Below are 23,936 nucleotides of genomic sequence, written 5' to 3' on the forward strand. Positions count from 1 at the left end.
GAAGGAGAAAGCTTTCAGGACTACAGTAGTGAGTGTTAAGATCTGAGCTGCAGTGCCCCCACCCACAAGGCTGAGGGCTTGCCCAAGGGCAGGCGGCGGCGGGACACAGAAGCACAGTTCTGTTGGCAAGGGCAGAAGCCTGCTGGCCATCACTGAGGCCCAGGTGTGAGCTCAGTCTTGCCCTGCTGGGGAGGAAGGGACTTGCAAAAGTGGTCAGGCCAGCTGTGGGCTGCCTAAAATCCAGCCTGCAGGGGAAGGGCAGGAGCCCCAGAAGGGGCAGGGACCCACCCTTGAGCAAGGTCGCAGGAGCACAGCCTTGCCCCACCGGTGGAACCGAGGCTTGTGGCCTGACTTGGGAGCCAGCTCCTCCTGTGGGGGTGGAGCCAAAAGCCCAGAACAGGCGGAATCCCCCTACTGAGCATGGGCACACAGTCCTGCCCAGCCTGTGGAACCAAGGCTTGCAGCTGTCCCACGATCAGGCTCTTCCTGCAGGAGTGGGGCAAAAGCCCAGAATCTGGCAGAGACCAGCAGCTGAGAAAAGGTGCTCACCCCTGCCCTCAGGGCTGAGCATAACGCCACCCATGGGGGCAGGGCGAAAGCCAAGTCCCCGAGGCTTGTATACATGAGCATGTGATCACAGCCACTCCCGTGAATAAGAGGAGGAAACCACAGCAACAGCCCAGTGGGCAGGCACTGGCAATGCCCATACTTGAACACCCTAGGCAGCAACAGCACAGGGGGTGGTGGGCCTGCAGACAGACCACACCTAGGGAACACAGAGGACAAACCCAGTGGACTCCAGTGGCCAAAACCTTCTTTTACAAAGACAAAATGAGAAAGCAGAGAAATGCAACACAAATGAATCAAGAGAAATCCCCAGAAAAGGACCTGAATGAGTCAGATATAACCAAATTACCAGAGGCAGAGTTTAAAATAACAATTGTTAGAATGCTCAAAAATATTAGAACAACAATAGTCATTACGAACACCTAAATAGATAGCAAATATAAAACAGGACATTGAAATAATAAAAAAGGGCCCTGGCCGGTTGGCTCAGTGGTAGAGTGTCGGCCTGGCGTGCAGAAGTCCCGAGTTCGATTCCCGGCTAGGGCACACAGGAGAGGCGCCCATCTGCTTCTCCACCCCTCCCCCTCTCCTTCCTCTCTGTCTCTCTCTTCCCCTCCCGCAGCGAAGCTCCATTGGAGCAAGGATGGCCCGGGCACTGGGGATGGCTCCTTGGCCTCTGCCCCAGGTGCTAGAGTGGCTCTGGTCGCAACAGAGCGATGCCCTGGAGGGGCAGAGCATCGCCCCCTGGTGGGCAGAGCATCGCCCCCTGGTGGGCGTGCCAGGTGGATCCCAGTCGGGCGCATGCGGGAGTCTGTCTGACTCTCTCTCCCCGTTTCCAGCTTCGGAAAAATACAGAAAAAAAAAAAAAAGAAATAATAAAAAAGAATCAGTCAGAAATGACAAATACAATATTAGAAATGAAGAACACAATGGAAGAAATTAAAAGCAGGATGGGTGAAGTGAAGATTCAAATCAGCGTTAGAGGACAAGATAAATAAAGGCATGGAAGCAGAGCAGGAAAAGAAAAGAGACTCAAAAAGTCTGAGGAAACTCTAAGAGAGCTCTGTGACAACATGAAAAGAAATAACATCTGCAACATAGGGGTTCCTGAAGAAGAAAAGAACAAGGGATAGAGACTTTGTTCAAACATATCATAACTGAAAACTTCCCTCAATTAAGGCAGGAAAACATCTCACAAGTTCAAGAAGCACAGAGAACTCCATTAAAGAGAAACCCAAAGAAATCTACACCAAGACACATCATAATTAAAATACCAAAGCTAAGTGATAAAGAGAAAATATTAAAAGCTGCTAGAGAAAAAAAGACTATCACCTACAAAGGAGCCCCCATAAGGATGACTTCCAACTTCTCAACAGAAACACTTGAGGCCAGAAGGGAATGGCAAGAAAAATTCAAGGTGATGCAAAACAAGAGCCTACAATCAAGACTAGTTTATCGCCCTGGCCGGTTGGCTCAGCGGTAGAGCGTCGGCCTAGCATGCGGAGGACCCGGGTTCGATTCCCGGCCAGGGCACACAGGAGAAGCGCCCATTTGCTTCTCCACCCCTCCGCCGCGCCTTCCTCTCTGTCTCTCTCTTCCCCTCCCGCAGCCAAGGCTCCATTGGAGCAAAGATGGCCCGGGCGCTGGGGATGGCTCTGTGGCCTCTGCCTCAGGCGCTAGAGTGGCTCTGGTCGCAATATGGCGACGCCCAGGATGGGCAGAGCATCGCCCCCTGGTGGGCAGAGCGTCGCCCCTGGTGGGCGTGCCGGGTGGATCCCGGTCGGGCGCATGCGGGAGTCTGTCTGACTATCTCTCCCTGTTTCCAGCTTCAGAAGAAAAAAAAAAAAAAAAAAAAAAAAAAAAAAAAAAAAGACTAGTTTATCCAGCAAGGCTATCGTTTAAAATTGAAGAAGAAATAAAAAGCTTTCCAGACCAAAAAAAAAAAAAAAAAAAAAAAAAAAAAAAAAAAAAAAAATCTCAAAGAATTCACTATAACCAAACAAAGGCAGGAAGAAATACTAAGAGGCTTGTTGTAAACAGAACAAAGAATAAAAAGAATATAACAAAAGAGGAATACAGTTTTAAAGAATAAAATGGCAATAAACAACTACATATCAATAATAACCTTAAATGTAAATGGTTAAATAATCCGATCAAAAGACACAAGGTAGCTGCATGGATAAAAAAACAGGACCCATACATGTGCTCTCTACAAGAAACACATCTTAAAACAAAAGATGCACATAGACTGAAGATAAAAGAATGGAAAAAAAAAATATTTCACACAAATGGAAATGAAAAAAAGCTGGGGTAGCAATACTTGTATCAGACAAAATGAACTGTAAAACAAAGGCTATAGTAAGAGATAAAGAAAGTCACTACATAATGATAAAGGGAGCAATCCAACAGGAAGATATAACCATTATAAATATGTACGCACCTAATATAGGAGCACCTAAATATATAAAGCAGACTTTGATGGATTTAAAGGATGAGATCAACAGAAATACTATAATAATAGGGGATTTCAATACCTATACTGATGTTCAATACTAACATCACTAGATAGATCCTCAAGAAAGAAAATTAACAAAGAAACAGCAGACTTAAAGGACATACTAGGTCAACTCGATTTAATAGATATCTTCAGAACCTTTCACCCTAAAGTAGCAGAATATACACTCTTTTCAAGTGCTCATTGTACATTTTTTAGGATAGACCACATGTTAGGGCAAAAAAGCAGCCTCAACAAATTTAAGAAGATTGAAATCATATCAAGCATTTTCTCTGATCAAAATGTCATGAAACTAGAAATCAACCACAACAGAAAAACTGAAAAATACTCAAACACTTGGAAACTAAATAGCATGTTATTAAATAACAAATGGGTTAACAATGAGATCAAAGAAGAAATTAAAAAATTCTGAGAAAAAAATGATAACGAGTATATATCAACTCAAAATTTATAGGACAGAGCAAAAGCAGTCCTGAGAGGGAAGTTCATAGCACTACAGGTATACCTCAAGAAGCTAGAAAAAGCTCAAATAAACAACTTGACCCTGCATCGAAAAGAACTAGAAAATGAACAGCAAGTAAAGCCCAGAGCTAGTAGAAGGAAGGAAATAATAAAGATCAGAGCAGAAACAAATGACATAGAGGCTAAAGAAACAATACATAGGATCAATGAAACCAGGAGCTGGTTCTTTGATAAGATAAACAAGATCAATGAACCATTAACCAGACTCACCAAGAAAAAAAGAAAGGGACTCAAATAAATAAAATTAGAAATGAGAGTGGAGAAATAACAACAGACACAACAGAAATACAAAATATTGTAAGAAAATACTATGAAGAACTGTATGCCAAAAAACTAGACAACCTAGATAAAATGGACAAATATATAATCTTCCAAAAATTAATCTGGAAGAATCAGAAAACCTAAACAGACCAATTACAACAAATGAGATTGAAACAGTTATCAAAAAACTCCCAAAAAAGAAAAGTCCGGGGCCAGATGGCTTCACAAGTGAATTCTACCAAATATTCAAAGGAGAACTAACTCCTATTTTTCTCAAGCTATTTCTAAAAATTCAAGAGGAAGGAAGACTTCCAAGTTCCTTTTATGAGGCGAGTATAATTCTGATTCCAAAACTAGGCAAAGAAAACACAAAGAAAGAAAATTATAGGCCAATATCCCAGACGAATCTAGATGCTAAAATCCTCAACAAAATATTAGCAAACCAAATCCAGCAATATATGAAAAAAATCATACACCATGATCAAGTGGGATTTATTCTTAGAAGGCAAGACTGGTATAATATTCATAAATCAATTTATGTGATTCATCACATAAACAAAAGGAAGGAGAAAAACCACATGATAATTTCAATAGATGCAGAAAAAGCATTTGATAAAATCCAGCACCCATTCATGATCAAAACTTTCAGCAAAGTGGGAATATAGGGAACATACTTCAACATGATAAAGGCCATCTACAACAAACCCACAGCCAACATCATACTCAATGATCAAAAGTTAAAAGCAATCCCCTTAAAATCAGAAACAAAGCAAGGGTGCCCCATTTCACCACTCATATTCAACATAGTTCTGGAAATCCTAGCCACAGCAATCAGACATAAAAAAGAAATAAAAGTCAACCAAATTAGAAAAAAAAGAAGTAAAACTATTATTATTTGCAGATGATATGATATTGTATAGAGAAAACCATAAAATCTCAGTCAAAAAACTACTGGACTTTATAAATGAATTCAGCAAGGTGGCAGGATATAAAATTAATACTCAGAAATCAGAGACATTTTTATACACTAACAATGAACTGTTAGAAAGAGAAATTAAGGAAGCAATCCCCTTTTCTATTGCAACCAAGAAAATAAAATACCTAGGAATAAATTTAACCAGGGAGATTAAAGACTTGTACTCAGAAAATTATAAAACATTGATAAAAGAAATCAGGGAAGATACAAACAAGTGGAAGCATATACCATGCTCATGGTTAGAAAGAATAAACATCATTCAAATATCTATATTACCCCAAAGCAATTTATGAATTCAATGCAATACCAATTAAAATACCAATGACATACTTCGAAGATATAGAACACATATTCCAAAACTCTATATGGAACCAAAAGAGAACACAAATAGCCTCAGCAATCTTGAAAAGAAAGAATAAAGTGGGAGGTATCACACTTCTGGATATCAAGTTATAATACAAGGCCATTATACTCAAAACAGCCTGGTACTAATATAAGAACAGGCATAAAGATCAATGGAACAGAAAACCCGGAAATAAACCCACAGTTCTATGGACAACTGATATTTGACAAAGGAGGTAAGAGCATACAGTGGAGTAAAGACATCCTCTTTAATAAATGGTGTTGGGAAAATTGGACATCTACCTACAAAAAAATAAAACTAGACCACTAACTTACACCATTCACAAAAATAAAGTCAAAATGGATAAAAGACTTAAATGTAAGTCGTGAAACCATAAGCATCTTAGAAGAAAACATAGGCAGTAAGCTCTTCAACATCTCTCCCAGGAATATATTTGCCAGTTTATCTCCACGGGCAAGTGAAATAAAAGACAGGATAAACAAATGAAACTATATCAAACTAAAAATCTTCTGCACAGCTAAAGACAATAAGAACAGAATAAAAATACAAACTACACAATGGGAGAATATATTTGATAATACATCTGATAAGGGGTTAATAACCAAAATTTATAAGGAACTTGTAAAAGTCAATACCAGGAGGACAAACAATCCAACCAAAAAATGGGTGAAAGAAATGAATGGACACTTCTCCAAAGAGGACATACAGATGGCCAATAGGCATATGAAAAAATGCTCAACATCACTAATCATTAGAGAAATGAAAATTAAAACCACAACGAAAAAAAACCCCCCACAATGAGATATCACCTCACACCAGTCAGAATGGCGCTCATCAACAAAACAACAAAGAATAAGTGCTGGCGAGGATGTGGAGAAAAGGGAACCCTTCTGCACTGCTGGTGGAAATGCAGACTGTTGCAGCCACTGTGGAAAACAGTATGGAGATTTCTCAAGAAATTAAACATCAAACTGCCTTTTGACCTAGGTATCCCACTTTTAAGAATATACCCCAAGAACACCATAATAACACTGATTGAAAAGAAGAAATGCACCCCCATGTTTATGGCAGCATTGTTCACAATAGCGAAGATCTGGAAACAGCCCAAGTGTCCATCAGTGGATGAGTGGATTAAAAAGCTTTGGTACATATATACTATGGAATACTACTCAGCCATAAGAAATGGTGACATTGGATCATTTACAACAACATGGATGAACCTTGATAACATTATACTGAGCAAAATAAATAAATCAGAAATAAATAAGAACTGTATGATTCTATACAGAGGTGGGATATAAAAATGAGACTCAGAGACATGGATAAGAGTGTGAGGGTTACGGGGAGGGCGGGAGGAGATGGTGGGGTCTGGAGGATGAGAGGGGCACAAAGAAAACCAGTTAGAAGGTGACGGAAGACAATTGGACTTTGGGTGATGGGAATGCAGCATAATCAAATGTGAAAAGAACGTAGAGATGTTTTCTCTGAACATATGTACCCTGATTTATCAATGTCACCCCATTAAAATTAATTTTTTAAAAAGTGCTCCTACACTTTTATTCCCAATACTCCAAGGAGAACTTCACGAGGAAAATATCAAATAGGTAGGGATGACAGCAGGAAGAAGCCGCCCCTCAGCCCAAGAAGTTCCCTCCTAAATGTTTTCCAAACCCCCTTTCTTTTAAACCACACATATTCAATCCTTCTAAAATTTACACCATCAGGTTCCTTGTCTCTAAAAGTCTCCACATGTCCTCCCATTAGAGGGGAACCAGACCAGCCCATCTCATGAGGCTCATCCAGGAGACCATGTATCACCATGTCACCCTGTTCAATCAGCACTCGCAGCAAGCAACTAACAATTATTAACTCGCAAAATTTTTTTACTTCCTCACTCAGGTTTTCAGAGACATTGCCTGGTTCAGACCTTACAGCATGGAAATTGACAACCTCCTTAACTGGATGGGGGTCTTGGCTTGGCAAGGTTCTCTTCTTGAGTTTTCTCCAGAAGAAGCAATAATTTTTCAATTTTCCTCCTCTTTCTCCTCATCACCCCTCACCATATATTATAAAATTAATAACTGCCTTTCTTTTATATGTAACCACAGATTTGAGAAATGATAGATATGTGTATTCCAAACTGCCCTCTTGATGTTCCACTTATCTGTCAGACCTCACCCTTACTGAACTATCGCCCCTGAGATAGAGGAATTCCAAAAAGCTGACAAGCTGCCCCAAGGAGGGGCTCCAGACATACCAGGACTTTTGATTCAACACCCACATGCTCAAAGTTCTTCCTGACCTCATATAATTTGTCCACCTAGCTTGTACTGGTGCTCTTCTCCCCTGAGAAGTGCCTGGCAGGGTTCCTTTCTTCCTTTCAATAAAGCCTGTTACTCTGGTCTTTCAACTCCCATGGATTCCGACAAAAACCAAGTAGAATGCATTCTTAGGATATCTCATCTGTCATCCGTAAACTTCTTTCAGTAGTCATTGATAGTAATTGTCTCAAAAGCATCACAAACACAATCCTTTAGTACTTGGAATTTAAGAACAACATAAGAAACCAAAAAAAAAAAAAAAAAATAATCAGAATCCACACAAATTCTAACAGATATTTATATTTGCCTTAAAATAACACCAGCAACCTCTGCAATGTGTGGAAACAAATGATCTCGAAAGTGTTCTACCCACTTTTGATCAGCACTTATATTATTTAGTTACAGCTCTGCTTCTGTACAATACTGGACCGCAATGATGGTAGAGGTCTCCTCAGATGCCACAAATAAACTGCTTTGTAGATTATCATCTTTCCAGGAAACCCAGAACTGAATAAAAAAACACATTCATTCATTAAACAAATTTTTACTAAATGCTTACTATGTGTCTGGTACTATGCTAATAAATACAGTCATATATTGGTGAACAAAATAGAAATGGTCTATTCCATTCAAATGTAAGAGCTTTTTGGAAAGAAAGCCACAAGTTCAAGCTGCATACTACTCTGAAAGTATTCACTCTTTATTAATTTCAAGGAGGTGTATAATTCACTTTCATATGGATACGTATTATTTAAGTCCTTTCAATATCTCTTGGAGACCTTGATAACATTATACTGAGCGAAATAAGTAAATCAGAAAAAACTAAGAACTATATGTTTCCATACATAGGTGGGACATAAAAATGAGACTCAGAGACATGGACAAGAGTGTGGGGGTTACAGGGTGAGGGGGAGGAGAGAGAGAGGGTTGGGGGAGGGGAGGGGCACAAAAAAAACCAGTTAGAAGGTGAGGGAAGACAATTTGAGTTTGGGTGATGGAATGCAGCATAATCAAATGTCAAAATAACCTGGAGATGTTCTCTCTGAACATATGTATCCTGCTTTATCAATGTCACCCCATTAAAATTAATAAAAAATAGTAATGTTAGAAATATAAAATATTCTCATGTATTACAATCCATTAATTTTCTACTGCTCATGTTCATGGTTATGGGTGGCTGAGGCCAATCACAGCTGTCCTCTGGAACAACAGCAAATTTTTATTGAATAATGCATAATGTACATGGGTCATTGTATGACTCTCACAAAATTACATTTTAAAATATGTGGCATCCATGGCTCTCTCAGCCAAAAAGTTTTCAGACCCTATTTTAAAGCATTCTTTGGCACTGGCTTTAAGCCAGTGATTACTGAACTAATTTGAAAACAAAAAAACACAGGTGTCAAGCTGGTTTTTCTGTTTTTGTGGGGATGTCTGGATTAATGCTTACACATCATAAGAGAAATTATTGGTGTCCCTCAGCAGATGGCAACCCAATGAATACAATTCTGTGAAACAACTTGTTTGGTATATAGTAGATTCAATTATACTTATTAAATTGTTCAGAAATACATCTGTGGCACTGTAAATTAACAGCCATAAAGTGAGCCAGCTCTGACTTGAGGAGCTCCCATAACAAAGTGCAGACTGGCTATCAGGAAGGGCAACAAAGTGGTGGGTGAATCAGCAGATCATTTGGGAATCCATGTCAAAGGAGCAAAATCAGAAAGGAGAATGGAATTCTCATAGAGTTATCAGCAGAGAAAGGAATGCTAAAAGCCACCCTCCTCTTTTTTTTTGGTCTTAGGAAGGAAGCTTCAATGAGCCGAAAGAAAGCAAATCTCATCAGCCCTATGAGTTTTGTAAACAGACCAGCCTTCCAGTGGGGGCAGGGCTAGAAGACAGCTTCTTAGGGAGAGGGGCCACAACAATTATGTTTCATGTGCAAATTTAGCTCCTCCCAACTCATTGGGCTTCCAGTTTTTCAATGTGGGATGCAGCACATACCACTCATAACTTTAATTCCTTTCCATTGCCTGGAATGTGATTTGTTAGAGGTCTAAGAAAACTGCCACAGAAGATTAAAAGTGGAGCATCAGTCATTGACCTTGATGTGGATAAATTGAGGCTTTCCTTATAATATCTTGTTGTAAAGTACTCATACTGCAGATGCTGAAAGGTACTGTAGTTTAATTCTGCGGGTTTACATAGAGACACCAAGTCCAGATGAATTTTGAAGAGTTTTACTAAAGGAGAAGATTTATTAAATATGCTGGCCACATATAGCTGACATGGGGCAGTCTGGAAGCTCAAATCATGTGCCCCCAAAATATTTCAGGGGCTGTTTATATAACATTGATCACACATGGCCGGGGGAGAGCATGACATCATGGCACAAGCTTATATTTGTTTAGGGGATATACAGAAACATTAAGATTTTCAAGGTAACACAATCAAAGATATTTACAATCTTTCAGGTTCATCTTCCCTCCTTTGCCTAGAGGTATGTTACTCTCAGGATTCCAGGAAGGGGGAGGAACTACAATCAATGCAAGGTGGTATGAAATTCTGTCTCCCATTGAAAGAGAAGAAGTTTTTTGGTTAACCTTTATTTTAGATTTAAAACTAAATGACCAATTGTTCTTGCAAGTCAGGAACTTCTACATTTTTCTCCCTCCCCTCCCCACAGGAAGGATGGGATAGGAAAGCCTGGCCTTTCTTCCTAGAATATCAATATTAATATTTTATCTTTTTGGTACCTTACAACAATCCCCACTGGTTTTATTTCCTAAGTCAAATTCTTGACTTAATTTACTGAAGAGCATGAGGCTGTTGAGTAGGAGTAATAGATATTTAACAGACAGCATTAATAGCAATACAGTTTACTAAAGAAACAAATGTTACTGATTTCCTATAAACTGCACAAATCTTTTGCAACTTACATAAAACTGTTTTTATAATAATTTACTTTTAGTCAGAACTCTTAATTTTAAAACCTTTTACTTTTAGTGACAATTAGGCTGGCTTTCATTTTACCCTAGTTTCCCTTTTCCCAAAGTCTGATTAAAAGGGGAGTACTTAGTGAGTTTCTTATGCATTCGCCGTATGTAGACCAATCAGCTTCTGGTTTGTGGTTGGAGTAGGGCATGCCATCTTTCTACTTTGGCAGCAGTGGGAGTTGTCAGAATCACGGTGTGTGGACTCATCCATGTGAGAGTTAGTCCTTAGGTGATGTACTGGATCTCCTGACAATGTTGGAAATGCCTCTCAGACAGTCTTTTGAACAGTTTGCTGTGTAACCTGTAAATCCTGCAAGTACTTAAGGAAGGGATGGTTATGTTTTCTTTATAATTTGATTCATGCATTTTACTTGCCCTAAATTTTTTGGTGCCTATGGGCACAATGTAACTTCAAATTAGCTTATAATTAATATTGGGTTCCTTTTTTACTAGCTGTGAGACTTTGGACACAAATGTAGGCCCAACACTAGAATGGAAAAGCTAAACCTGGAAAGAATTCTATATAGCAACTTCCTAACAATTGTCAATTATTTTATTAAAGTCTATTTTTAAATGTTTACCCGGGAAAGCCCTTTTCCCTGTTTCTTTCTTATAATTTCTTTATTTTGCTTAGTATTCACTTGGACACAAACTAAATACTCAGATATTATGCCTTCTGTAATAGATTCTAAGTCTGGCTTTTCTAATTATTCTTTTCCTGTTGGCAAAATTTTTTTCTAATTGATTTCAAATGAACTTTTGGCAGTAAGGGTCCCAAAAACCCCACTGATTTTGGGTGGCATCTTTCTATTCATTTCCATTTCTAATTTCTATGTTCCAATTTTGAGGCAGACTGGGAAAATATAAAATAAACAATAAAATTAAAACAGCTAATGTTAACAAATACTATAACAAGCATCCTAATACAATAAAGTGACTAAAGCCTACTAGATTATTAAACAAAGTCTTAACTAATATAGTAGGATTCAAAATAAAATTCTTATAGTCACAAATGTTCTTAACATGTTAATGTAATTTCACTAAGGTTATGTTGACACCATTACTGCTTCATATTATTTGCAAATGTAACCCAATTTCTACTTCAGTCAGAGAAATGTCCCAAAGAGCAGGAGTCTCATCTATCCAGGAAAAGTCTATAAGGCACTGGAGTTGTGGTCACATTCCACACTCTCTAGCTAGAGTCCAAGTCCTAATGACCACTGCTTTTAACTGGAATTAGGAGCAGGTCCCAGCCTAAAATAGGTATGGGGCATTGAGACAAGAGGAATAAAGGAGACACTGTACATTAAACAAAGCAACAGAAACTAGACCATCAATAACCACAATAGAGATCTTCAAGGGATAAATAAAACTCAAATATTAAGAAGGCATAATAAGTGGTCCTTGTGTTTACAAGAAATGAGATCAGTTTACTTGCTACTTGGAAGAAATACCCTAGGCTTGTCCACAGTGATGTGAGATGAGTCCAATGGCCCTGGGCACCTTTAACTTTCAGTGGCAAGTTCAGGCATGCAGGGCAAGGTCAGGTCACAGGTAGCTGGATTAGGGCTGGAAGAGACTGAACCCTCCCTCTGCAGAGCAAGGGGGCAGCTTACCTTCTCATGTCCCTTTTATCCCACAGCAAAGGCATGTCCCCTGGTGGAAGCTGAGAAGCCTGGCAGACCTCAGCTCCATGACCTTCCTTTCCACTCTTGAAGCAGGGCCATGATGGAATCCTATGAAGCCCCTTTGGGGTGCTGGAGCCTTTAAGGGCATATACCAAAAGCTAGTATTTTCCTGATCTCTTATGGGCTCTACTTTTCTGTTTCTTTCTTGGTCATTATAGACCTTAAAATCCATGCTCGAAAGATCTCGCTGAGGCGTTTGAGGGCCTTTTCTGTCTATATAAACTTTTGGAAAAAGACAAAAACAGTGTTATTAGCTGGATCAAATATAAGAGGGTAAAAGCTTGCAGGACAAACAGGTTTGGTGTCTCCTTTAAGATTCCAGAGTCTCTCTGCTGCTGAATAACTCAGTACATTACATTAGTATTCAAAAGAAATTTTAAACAAAGAGCATGATAAAAATAGATTTGCAGGAGTTCCAGGATACGACTCCTTTTCTTATGTTACCTGGCATTGAACAATATTGTTTCAAAATTATAATAAACTAAACATTACATAAAAAGACATTATTAACAATTCCTAATATTTAAATCAAGATTTCAATATCACAGAGCTATAAAACCACAAATAAAAAGAAGAATTAACAAAAAGGCCTTTGAAATAACATATTCATTTTTAGCATAAAAAATACTTTTTTTCACAATAAGGGATTTTTGGTACAAACTACCTAGCTGGCACTAGGTAGTTACTCACAGTAATTTATACTATTAAGTCAACATGAGGGGCAGAGATGTCTAAAGGGAAGCAGACTCCAAAAACTGGGAGTGGAGTCTGCTGCTTTTACTCATTTTTTTTTGTCATTTCTGCCATTTGTCTTGCATAATCCAATCTACTACCTGTAACTAACTGCCTTGTTTTGAGCAGCTAAATACAATTTTCAAAAAATTACTTTCCCAGTAGTGGGTTGCTTTAGCCTATATGAGGTTTCTAATTTTTCCCACAATTATTTTTAATAATTTTATTCCCTATAATCCTATTACTCATGCTTCTATCATTCCTTCTGGAGTTGCAATTTATTTCAAGGAACTGATAACTAGCAAGGTTCACACCTGTGGTTTGTTAATTTCTAAATTCTTTTTCTCTAAGATTTTTCTAAAGCAAAGTTCTAATTTTTAATGTTATTTTTACCCTGTATTTTCCAAATGGGCAAAACCTTTTCTGGTCAGTAGGTGGATATCTGATTATTTGAAAATAGTTTTTATTCTATATTTCCTCTAGTTACCTTACCCTTACTCTAGCACCCTTCCCCATAACCGCTCTACACACAGCACACCCCGGCCTTGCCTTCTGCTTTTCTCTTACTCCCTTGGTTGCTTGTAACCTGGGACATTTATTTTTCCAGTGCCCTTCTCTCTTGCAACAGGCATATTGGTTCTTTCCCAACAGAGCCCTAGTCCTTTTTGAATTACTTCTTTCCTTCCCTTCTTTATTTTGATCCCTGGGGGCCCCTTATCCTTAAAAGAGTTGCCTCTTGGGGCACTGTTACTACTACTTTAGCTATTTTTTTTCTGTTTTCAACTCAATTCTGGATTGACCAAGAACACCCACTCTATATCGAGAGTGTTTTAAGCCACTGTGGTGGATTCATTGTTAAATTTAGCCATTGATTAATGTATGGAAACTGATCGGGACAGCCTGGATTCCCAGTCATGATAGATTAAAAGTTCCAGCAGCTGGCTACTTATTACAAAGTTGAAACTTGTTCCAGGAGAATCTAAGAACTAGTGCACTAATAAAAGCAAAAAAGATAAGACAGATAATTAACTGGCACACAGAATAAAGGATGTTTGACTATAAAAGTATTAATTATTACACAAGACAAGGGGAGGAAGCTAACAAAAAAGAATAATTTCTTCAGGGGAGAAATCTAACAGGGCCCCTTGAAGCCAGAGATTCTGAATCCAAGAAAAGATATGTAGTGGATCAGGGGAGAGGGGGCCAAACCATGAAACGTCGTGTGAGATTTCTAGAAGGAACAAAGAAAATCTGCAGTATATACAAATCATCATTTAAGATTGCTGTTTAGTCAGAAACTTCCAATTTTTGACACAAAAACTCAAGCCAGGCCTTAAAAATAGACACATTTAGACATTAAACAAAGACTTTACATAAATAAATAATGATCGTGCTCTATTGCAATTAAAATTCTACCAGATATTTTTCTGATAAAAAAAGACAAAGTTCAATAAATGAGGGAGGGGTTCCCCCCCAGTGGAAAGTACTGTACCCCAGATGCTAAAAGGTATCGTACCTCACTTATGAGAGAAGTGCTCCCCCTCGCGGCCTCTCAGGTGTATGCAGGCCACGGCACCAGAGATTTCTTTGAACCAGGGGTTTCTAGACAGACACCTTAAAAACAAAGACTGAGATATCAGCAAACACAGAAAAAAGTCTCTGGAAGTTCGAGGCTAGATTAATCAATCCAGGCTAGCTCAGTCTCCACTGATTCAGTATGATGTGAGACTGACTAATCCTGGATGGACTCAATCTCCACTGATGTCTTCCTAGATTAGAAACAATTGTTCCCACTGATGTATTTTATTGAGAGCACAACTGGACACCTCTGGAAGTTCCAGGCAAGATGAAGTCCCCACCAATGTCTCTCTAGAGCAGGCATCCCCAAACTACGGCCCGCGGGCCACATGTGGCCCCCTGAGGCCATTTATCCTGCCCCCCGCCGCACTTCCAGAAGGGGCACCTCTTTCATTGGTGGTCAGTGAGAGGAGCACTGTATGTGGCGGCCCTCCAACCGTCTGAGGGACAGTGAACTGGCCCCTTGTGTAAAAAGTTTGGGGACCCCTGCTAGAGAAACCAATGTCTCTGAAGGCCCGAGGCAGAACTGAATAACCTAGTTAGTTCAGTTCCCACTAATGTCCCTCTTTAGGATGAGCAGATATCCCTGAGAGTCCAAGGCAGGACCTAATCCCCACTAATCGTCCTTTCAAAGTATAACCAGACATCTCTCAGCAAAACCCGAGGCAGGATCTAGAAACACTCCAGTGACAACTCGGTCTTGGAGAGCATATTATGTGAGTGAGACCACGTCTGATCCACATATAATACCCCACAACAGAACAGAAAAGCAAGAATTCAGAGGAAAACTAGAATTCAGTAAAGCTAAAGAGTTGATTTACCTACCTCCTTGATTTCTTTGCCAAATTGTCCAAATTATCAAAATTGGGAACCAAGAGGCATCTACTGGAGAACTGTCTGGACCCTAAGGGAAGACCAGGAGCCCTGAAAAAGTCTCAGATGGCGTGCCTCTCCTCGAGATTCAAGCGGGTTGGGCAGCTCACCGGAGAGACCATCCAATTTGGGGTGTCTCTACCTGGTGATGTGAAACACCGCAGCCCCACGATGGGTGTCAAATGTTGTAAAGTACCCATACTCCAGATGGTGAAAGGTACTGTACCTCAATTCTTTGGGTTTATGTAGAGACACCAAGTCTGGATAAATTTTGAAGAGTTTTATTAAAGGAGGAGATTTATTAAATATGCCGGCCACATATAGCTGACATGGTACAATCTGGAAGCCCAAATCATGTGCTCCAAAAATATTTCAGGGGTTGTTTATATACTGTTGATCACACACATGTGAGGGAGAGCATGACATCATGGCACAAGCTTACAACATTTATTTAGGGCAGGGGCCGGGAACCTTTTCAGCTGAGAGAACCATGAACACCACATATTTTAAAATGTAATTCTGTGAGAGTTATACAATATATTTAACACTAAATACAAGCAAATGTGTGCATTTTATGTAAGACCAACACTTCTGAAGTATAATAGGTCTCTGAATTCTTTTTAATAACGTTGTTATGCTGTTGCTAACCAATAATGAATAAAGTACTTCTTACCATTAATGCCACTTTTGGTACTACATGGTTTTGCTGATGGCTTTGTAGTCTGATTGATAAGTGGTGAGGTTAAGCTTCATGCAGGCGTTGAGACTTCCATCCATTAAACATGATCATAGGTTGGTCTTAATGTTCTTTAGATGTGAGAAAGACTGCTCACATGAATATGTAGAGCCAAACATTGTCAGTACAGCAATAGTCACATGCTGCAGTGTGTGGTATGTGATAGGAAGCATTTTCCAAGTTTTGACAATCAGCTGGTCCGCAGGTTAAAGTTTTTTCATTTCTCCCCACTTGTGTTTGCTCACCAACTCTGCTTGCTGTCATGCAAGTCTTTCCAAATCTTCATTCAGTGACTTGAACTTATTCACCCACATGTCTGAGGCCTTCAGGTCAGCAGCTTATAGCTCAAAATCTCTGACGGAGACACCGGGGATGTAACTCAAGTGGCGCTGTCCACTGCACACTCATGTGGATGGGTGATGAACTTAAAAAGACAAGTGTGCTCATGAAATTCTCCAAAGCACACTTTGAATGACTTCAGGAGATTAGATGTGAAGCCCGCTAGCTGGTGAAGATCAAGATGTTGAGCAGGGTCACTTCAAAGTGTAGTAAACGACCTGTTTCAATGTCGGCAATGAAGAGTTCCAGCTTGTTTTCAAATGCAAACACTGCTTGTTGAAGGGATAAGACTGTATTTCCAATGCCTTGCAGTTTTACATTGAGCTGGTTCAGATGTTTAGTCATGTCTACAAGATAGTAGAACTTCAGGAGCCACTCACTGTTAGATAACTCAGGATGCTCGATGTTTTTTATTTCAAGAAAAGTCTGGATTTTGCTCAGACAAGCTGCAAAATGGCTGAGCACCTTCCCTCTTGACAACCAATGCACATTGCTGTGCAGAAGCAGACCAGGATAATTATTCCCAACTTCATCCAGCCGTGTTTTAAACTGGTGATCATTTAAAGCTCAGGCAACAACAAAGTTGACCAGAGACATCACCTCACCAAGCTGCTCAACACACATCTGAGCAAAACGCACCTCCTGATGTAGGATGCAGTGAAAACTTAGAATGGGTCTCTTTTCATGTTCTCAAAGAAGTGCTATGAATCCTCTATTTTTCCCCACCATGCACGGAGCACCATCAGTATACACCGAAATAAATTTATCCATTGGTAGATTGTTTTCTTTAGCGAACTCAGTGAAAGACTTGAATTAATCCTCTCCTCTTGTTGTCTCTTTCATTGGCAAAACAGCAAGACTTTCCTCACATAGTGTGTCACCAACAGCATATCTTGCAATCAATCACGCTGAACTGGGATAAATGGCTTGTGTCTGTTGACTCATCCAAAGCGAGAGAAAAGAATGGTGCTGCATTTATGTCCTTCACTTGTGTTGCCTCAATTTGATCTGCCATCATGATAGTAAGATTGTGAACAGTTCTTACTGACAGAGGCATGTCTTTTATTCATTTGATTATCTTGTCTTTATCTGCAAAGTCATCAAAAAGTTCATTGGTAACATCAAGCATGAATGTTTTGGCATACTCCCCATCTGTAAATGGCTTTCTGTTTCTCACAATTGCTAAAGCTCCAGCAAAGCTAGCTAAATTCCAGTCACCTTGTTGGGTTCAAACACGGAGTTGCTGCTGACTAGCTTTCACTCTGCACAGTAGCTCTTGACATGCTTTCTTCCTGCTGTCCCCCGTTGTATATTTTGATGCAAATGTAGTATGGCGTGTGTTGAAGTGCCACTTTATATTTGACCATTTCATTGATGCAATTTTATCATTGCATATTAGACACACTGCAGAACCTGCTCTCTCCACAAAGGCAAATTCATTGTACATTTCTGCTGAAAAGTACAATACTCCTTTTTTTTTCTTTTTGCCATCTTCTTTGTCAAAAGGGTTTATGCAATTAGCTAGCTGACTACTTGATTAAAAGGAGGGAAGTTTACTTCATGTCCTCACAACAACCCATGTACACTATGCATTATTTAATAAAAATTTCATGTTGTCCTGGAGAATAGCTGTGATTGGCTCCAGCCACCCACAACCATGATCATGAGTGGTAGGAAATAAATGGATTATAATACATAAGAATGTTTTATATTTTTAATGTTATTATTTTTTTATTAAAGATTTGTCTGTGAGCCAGATACAGCCATCAAAAGAGCCACATCTGGCTTGTGAGCCATAGGTTCCTGACCCCTGGTTTAGGGGATATACAGAAACATTAAGACTTTCAAGGTAACACAATCAAAGATGTTTACAAATCTTTTAGGATTCCTTTGCCTAGAGGTATGTTACTTTCAGAATTCCAGGATGGGAGAGAAACTACAATCAATTGAAGGTGGTATATAAATTCTGTCTCCCATTGAAAGAGAAAAAGTTTCTTGGTTCACCTTTATTTTAGATTTAAAACTAAATGACCCATTGTTCTTGCAAGCCAGAAACTTCCACATTCTTTTCCCTTCCCTCTCTCACAGGAAGGACCGGACAGGAAAGCCTGATCTTTTCTCCTAGAATATAAATATTAAGTTTTTATCTTTTTGGCACCTTGTACCTCTAACTGATCTACAAGAAAATTTTATGGAGGGCTAAATAAGGCAGAGTGAGCCAAGGAGGCAAGGTACTCCCACCTACATCTTTCAAGATGTGAACTGGGGAACACAAAGAGAAAATGAAGACAGGAAAAGAGTGAGGAAAGGGAACTGGGAGGGGCCCACATTAACACTCTGTGGTTACTCAGTGGGCTGCTTTCTCTTTCTCCCACCACCTACCCATTTTCTTTCTTGTGGTGTGGTGACAATGCACCCTACTGATAATACCTCAGGGAAACGTTTTCTGAGTGCAGCCATGACACAGGAAATAAGAAGAATAAATGTGTTGTAGTGTTTCAAGTTTCATGTTCCTATAAAGTGTTGCTATTCCCTGGAGGACTATCAGTTTCTTTTCCAGGTATTGAAAGTAGGAATCAAATCAATTTTCATCATTGAAAGATTTCCCTTTTTTATCCATAAAGTGTAATGAGAAAGCCTTACAGAAAGGTATATTTGAAACAAATGAAGCTAACTCACTTGGGGACATGAGATGTGGCATGGGTTGAAAACCTGACTGCATGACCTAAAGACCTGGTGACCTTTGCTTGGGCATTTTCTTCCTTTGGCTCTCAGATTTTCTTATTTACAAGAAGGGGATGGGGTGACAGTAAGAATACCAATGTTGAATGCTAACCTTACGTTCTTTCAGTCCTTATTAAAATACACAGGGATTATTATCCCCCTTTATATAGAAAAAAAAACCAAGGCTCAAAGCACTGAATCAGTTTAGCCAAGATTAAACATTGGTGAGAACAAGAAATCCAAACCAACACCTTCACCCTTAGATCAAAATCTATTAAGTTCATCTAACTTAAATTCTCTCATAGCCTGGTTTTATGACATAGATCAGTGATTTTTAAACTTTTTCACGTCATGGCACACAATGAGTTACTCAAATTCGGCAACAGAATAAAAAATATATTTTTTGCTGATATGACAAAAATGAAATAAAAGGTACAATTTTGACTCATTTACACTGGATGATTATTGTTGTGGCTGTTGTCAATTTTTTTTTTTTTTGTAAACCTAAGGGAAAAGAGGTTGGTGCTACCAAGTAAATAGCCAGGTATTGCATGTTTTAAAAATTCTTATGGGTTGACCACAAGATGGCAGCGGAGTAGGCAGACACACAAACTGCCATCTTCCACCACCAAACTGTATTACAAATTAATGTAAGAACAATCATTGTTAAAAACCAACTTTGGACTAAAAGTACAAGACTCAAAAACCAAGGAGCACAGAGAATCCACATTGATCCTGGTAGGGAGTGCAGGGGCATGGTGGGGGCTTCCTTGCTCCCAGGAGCAAGGGGAGGTTGAGGCTGAGGGTCCAGAAGGGTTCTCATTACAAGGAGAGAGACCCTGAGAGGTGGGGGCCCTCAGTCTCAGAACCAGAGGCCCAGCCTAGAAACCCAGGGACTGGAGGAGACAACCAGACAGTATAGAGTGGAGAGAAGAGTGAAAGTTCTGTATGTGGAAAGAAGCTGTGGTGCCTTAAGGAAACAGAGCAGAAAATATCGCTTACAGACACTTGCCTGGGATTCTGGGGGCAAGGAGGGCTGAGAGGACTGACTGGTCTTGCATGAGGAAAGTAGGGAGAGTGAGACAAATGGTGATGGGGAGAGGAGTGCCGGGAGTGACCTGAGTTAAGCTGACTCATTTTCCAGTGCAAAGGTGGCCATAGCTGGGGGTGGGGTTGATCTCTCCTCCCAGCACAAGCATAAAGTGGATCTACATGCCCTACCTCCAAAAAGCTATCCAGCTCCAATCAGCACAAAAGACACTGCAGAAAGGAAGAAGTAAGGGAGAAGAGCAGTGACTCAGGTTTTTAGGGAGACCTAAGCTACACCTTCCCCTTCATACTGAGAATAAGCCCCACTCCAGGACAGTAACTGGCAGAACACACATTCAGATTCTCAGATGTCATACCCACTACAGTCCTGGATGCAGTTTCAACTAAGCCTTCTGCTGAGATCAGCAAACAAGCTCCCAGCTGAATTAAACAAACATACAGCAGACAAATCAAGACTTTAAAGTGGCTATGCTACTTAAGGAGACCACAACTCAAGCAAGCCAGAAAACCACATACAGAAACAATAGGAAGACAGAGGAACATAAGCCATATAAATCAACAAAAAAAAGTCTCAAAAAAAAAAAAAAAAAAAAAAAGAACTGGAAAAAATGGAAGTAATAAAATTACCAGATGCAGAGCTTAAAATAATGATTGTTAGGATGCTTAAGGATCTCAAAGTTACAATGGATGGACTTAATAAGCACCTAAATAAAGAAATTGTAAGCATCAAAAAGAACACTAAAATCATAAAAAAGAACTAGACAGAAATAACAAGCACAATGTCAGAAATGAAGACTACACTAGAAGGAATAAAAAGCAGGGAGGATGAAGCAGAGTATCAAATAAGTGACTTAGAGGACAAGATAAGCAAAAGCATGGAAGCAGAACAGTAAAAATAAAAGAGGATCAAAAAGTCTGATAAATCTCTAAGAGAACTCTGTGACAACAGGAAGAGAAACAATATTTGAATAATAGGGGTTCCTGAAAGAGAAGAGAAAGAACAAGGGATAGAGAACCTGATTGAAGAAATCAGCCAAAAATTTCTCTAAATTGATGCAGGAAAGAGTCACACAGTTTCAGGAAGCACAGAGAACCCCATTAAAAGAGCATCCAAACAGACCCACACCAAGACACATCTTTACCAAAATACTAAAGCTAAAAGTTAAAGAAAAAATACTAAAAGCTGCAAGAGAAAAGCAGTCCGTCACCTACAAAGGAGCCCCCATAAGAATGACATCTGACTTTTCAACAGAAATGCTTGAGGCCAGAAGGAAATAGAAAGAAATATCCAAAGTAATGTAGAACAAGAGCCTACAACCAAGACTTCTTTATCAGGCAAGGCTATTGTTTAAAATAGAAGAAATAAAAAGCTTCCCAGACAAAAATAAAACAAAAACACAACAAAACTCAAGAAATTAATTACAATGAAATCAATGCTGCAAGAAATGTTAAGGGGCCTCCTGTAAAAAGAACAAAGTGAAAAAAAAAATCTGGTAAAAGGAATGTTGATTTAAAGAATAAAGTGGCAATAAACAACTACATATCAATAATAACCTTAAATGTAAATGAACTAAATGCTCCACTCAGAAGACATAGTGTAGCTGCACAGATAAGAAAACAGGACTCGTACATATGCTGTCTACAAGAAATCCACCTCAAAACAAAAGATACACATAGAAAGAAAGTAAAAGGATGGAAAAAAATATTTTATGCAAACGGAAATAAAAAAAAGCTGGGGTAGCAATACTTATATCTGACAAAATGGGCTTTAAAACAAAGACTATAGTAAGGGATAAAGAAGGTCACTACATAATGATAAAGGGAACAATCCAACAGGAAGAGATAACCATTATAAATATCTATGCACCTAATATAGATGCATAGCACCTAAATATATAAAGTAGATTTTGATGGATATAAAGGACGTGACCAAAAGCAATACTATGATAGTAGGGATTTCAATGCCCCACTAACATCACTGGGTAGATCCTCAAGAAAGAAAATTAACAAAGAAACAGAAGACTTAAAGGACACACTAGGTCAACTGGATTTAATAGATATCTTCAGAACCTTTTACCTTAAAGCAGCAGAATATACATTCTTTTCAAGTGCTCATGGTACGTTCTCTAGGATAGACCACATGTTAGTACATAAAACGAGTCTCAACAAAATTAAATTGAAATCATATCAAGCATTTTCTCTAATCAGGATGGCATGAAATTAGAAATCAACTACAATAGAGAAACTGAAAAACATTCAATTACTTGGAAACTAAACAGCATGTTATTAAATAACAAATGGGTCAACAATGAGATCAAGGAAGAAATAAAAAATTTCCTTGAAACAAATGAAAATGAGCATACAACAACTCAAAATTTATGGGACACAGCAAAAGCAGTCCTGAGAATGATAGTCATAGCATTACAAGCATACCTTAAGAAGCTAGAAAAAGCTCAAATAAATGACTTAACCCTGTAATTAAAAGAACTAGAAAAAGAACAGCAAGTAAAGCCCAGAGGAAGTAGAATGAAGGAAATAATAAAGATCAGAATGGAAATAAATGACATAGAGGCTAAAGAAACAATACAGAAGATCAATGAAACCAAGAGCTGGTTCTTTGAAAAGGTAAGCAAGATTGAAGAACACTCAGCCAGACTCACCAAGAAAAAAAATGAGAGGACTCAAATAAATAAAATTAGAAAAGAGAATGGAGAGGTAACAACTGACACAGCAGAACTACAAAGAATTATAAGAAAATACTATAAAGAACTGTATGCCAAAAAAATTAGACAACCTAGGTGAAATGGACAAATTTCTTGAAACATATAATCTTTCAAAAATCAATCAGGAAGAATCAAAAATCCTAAACAGACTGATTACAACAAATAAGACTGAAATAGTTATCAAAAAACTCCCAACAAACAAAAGCCCTGGGCCAGATGGCTTCACAGGAGAATTCTACCAAATATTTAAAGAAAACCTGGGGAGATGACGTCAGAGTAATGGCGGGGTAGGAAGCGATACCGATAAATCTCCCCCAAAACTCAACAAGATCTTCAACCAGAAACAGAAAAACCTATACTTGGAGCTTCCAGATGCTTCGCAATACACCCAAAGGTATGATTGAGTGAAAAATTGGCTAAATATATAACCAAACCCCGAAGGAAATAGGGAGTAAGAAATGCTCCGCCTTCCTCACTAACCTAAACAGGGCGGCTTTCTCTGGTAACTGTGAATATAGAAACTGAGGCGGGCAAAGGGGGTGAATACATCCAGGCCGCGAAACAAACGGCCGAACCAGGCTGTGGCACGGAGATCCAAGCCGAGGAAAATCTGATCCTGTGGCAACCCGGGCAATACAAGCTAACACTCGCGCCAAACCCAAACAAAGAAAGACAAGCGGCGCGGCCATTTTACCCGGTCTCCTGGCTGGTGCGCAGTTAGTGGGCGAGAGATTTCTTCCTAGGCCCCGGGAGTCAGTGCCCGTGTTGCCTCACGGAGAGGCAGGGTCAGAGGCCTTTCTGTGGGCCGAGGGCAGAGTCTCTGGGCAGCCCCAGTGCCCTGGGAAAGCCATGCACGGGAGGGAGTGAGAACTAATTCCAACGGTGGAGATTTTCCTTGCCGGAGGGTGTTTCACTCAGAGGGAAAGCGGCCGGCCTCATATCCTGGTTTGCGCGCGCAGATAAGGAGT

This window comes from Saccopteryx leptura, chromosome 3 (assembly GCF_036850995.1).
Source record: "Saccopteryx leptura isolate mSacLep1 chromosome 3, mSacLep1_pri_phased_curated, whole genome shotgun sequence".
NCBI classification, from domain to species: Eukaryota; Metazoa; Chordata; class Mammalia; order Chiroptera; family Emballonuridae; genus Saccopteryx; species Saccopteryx leptura.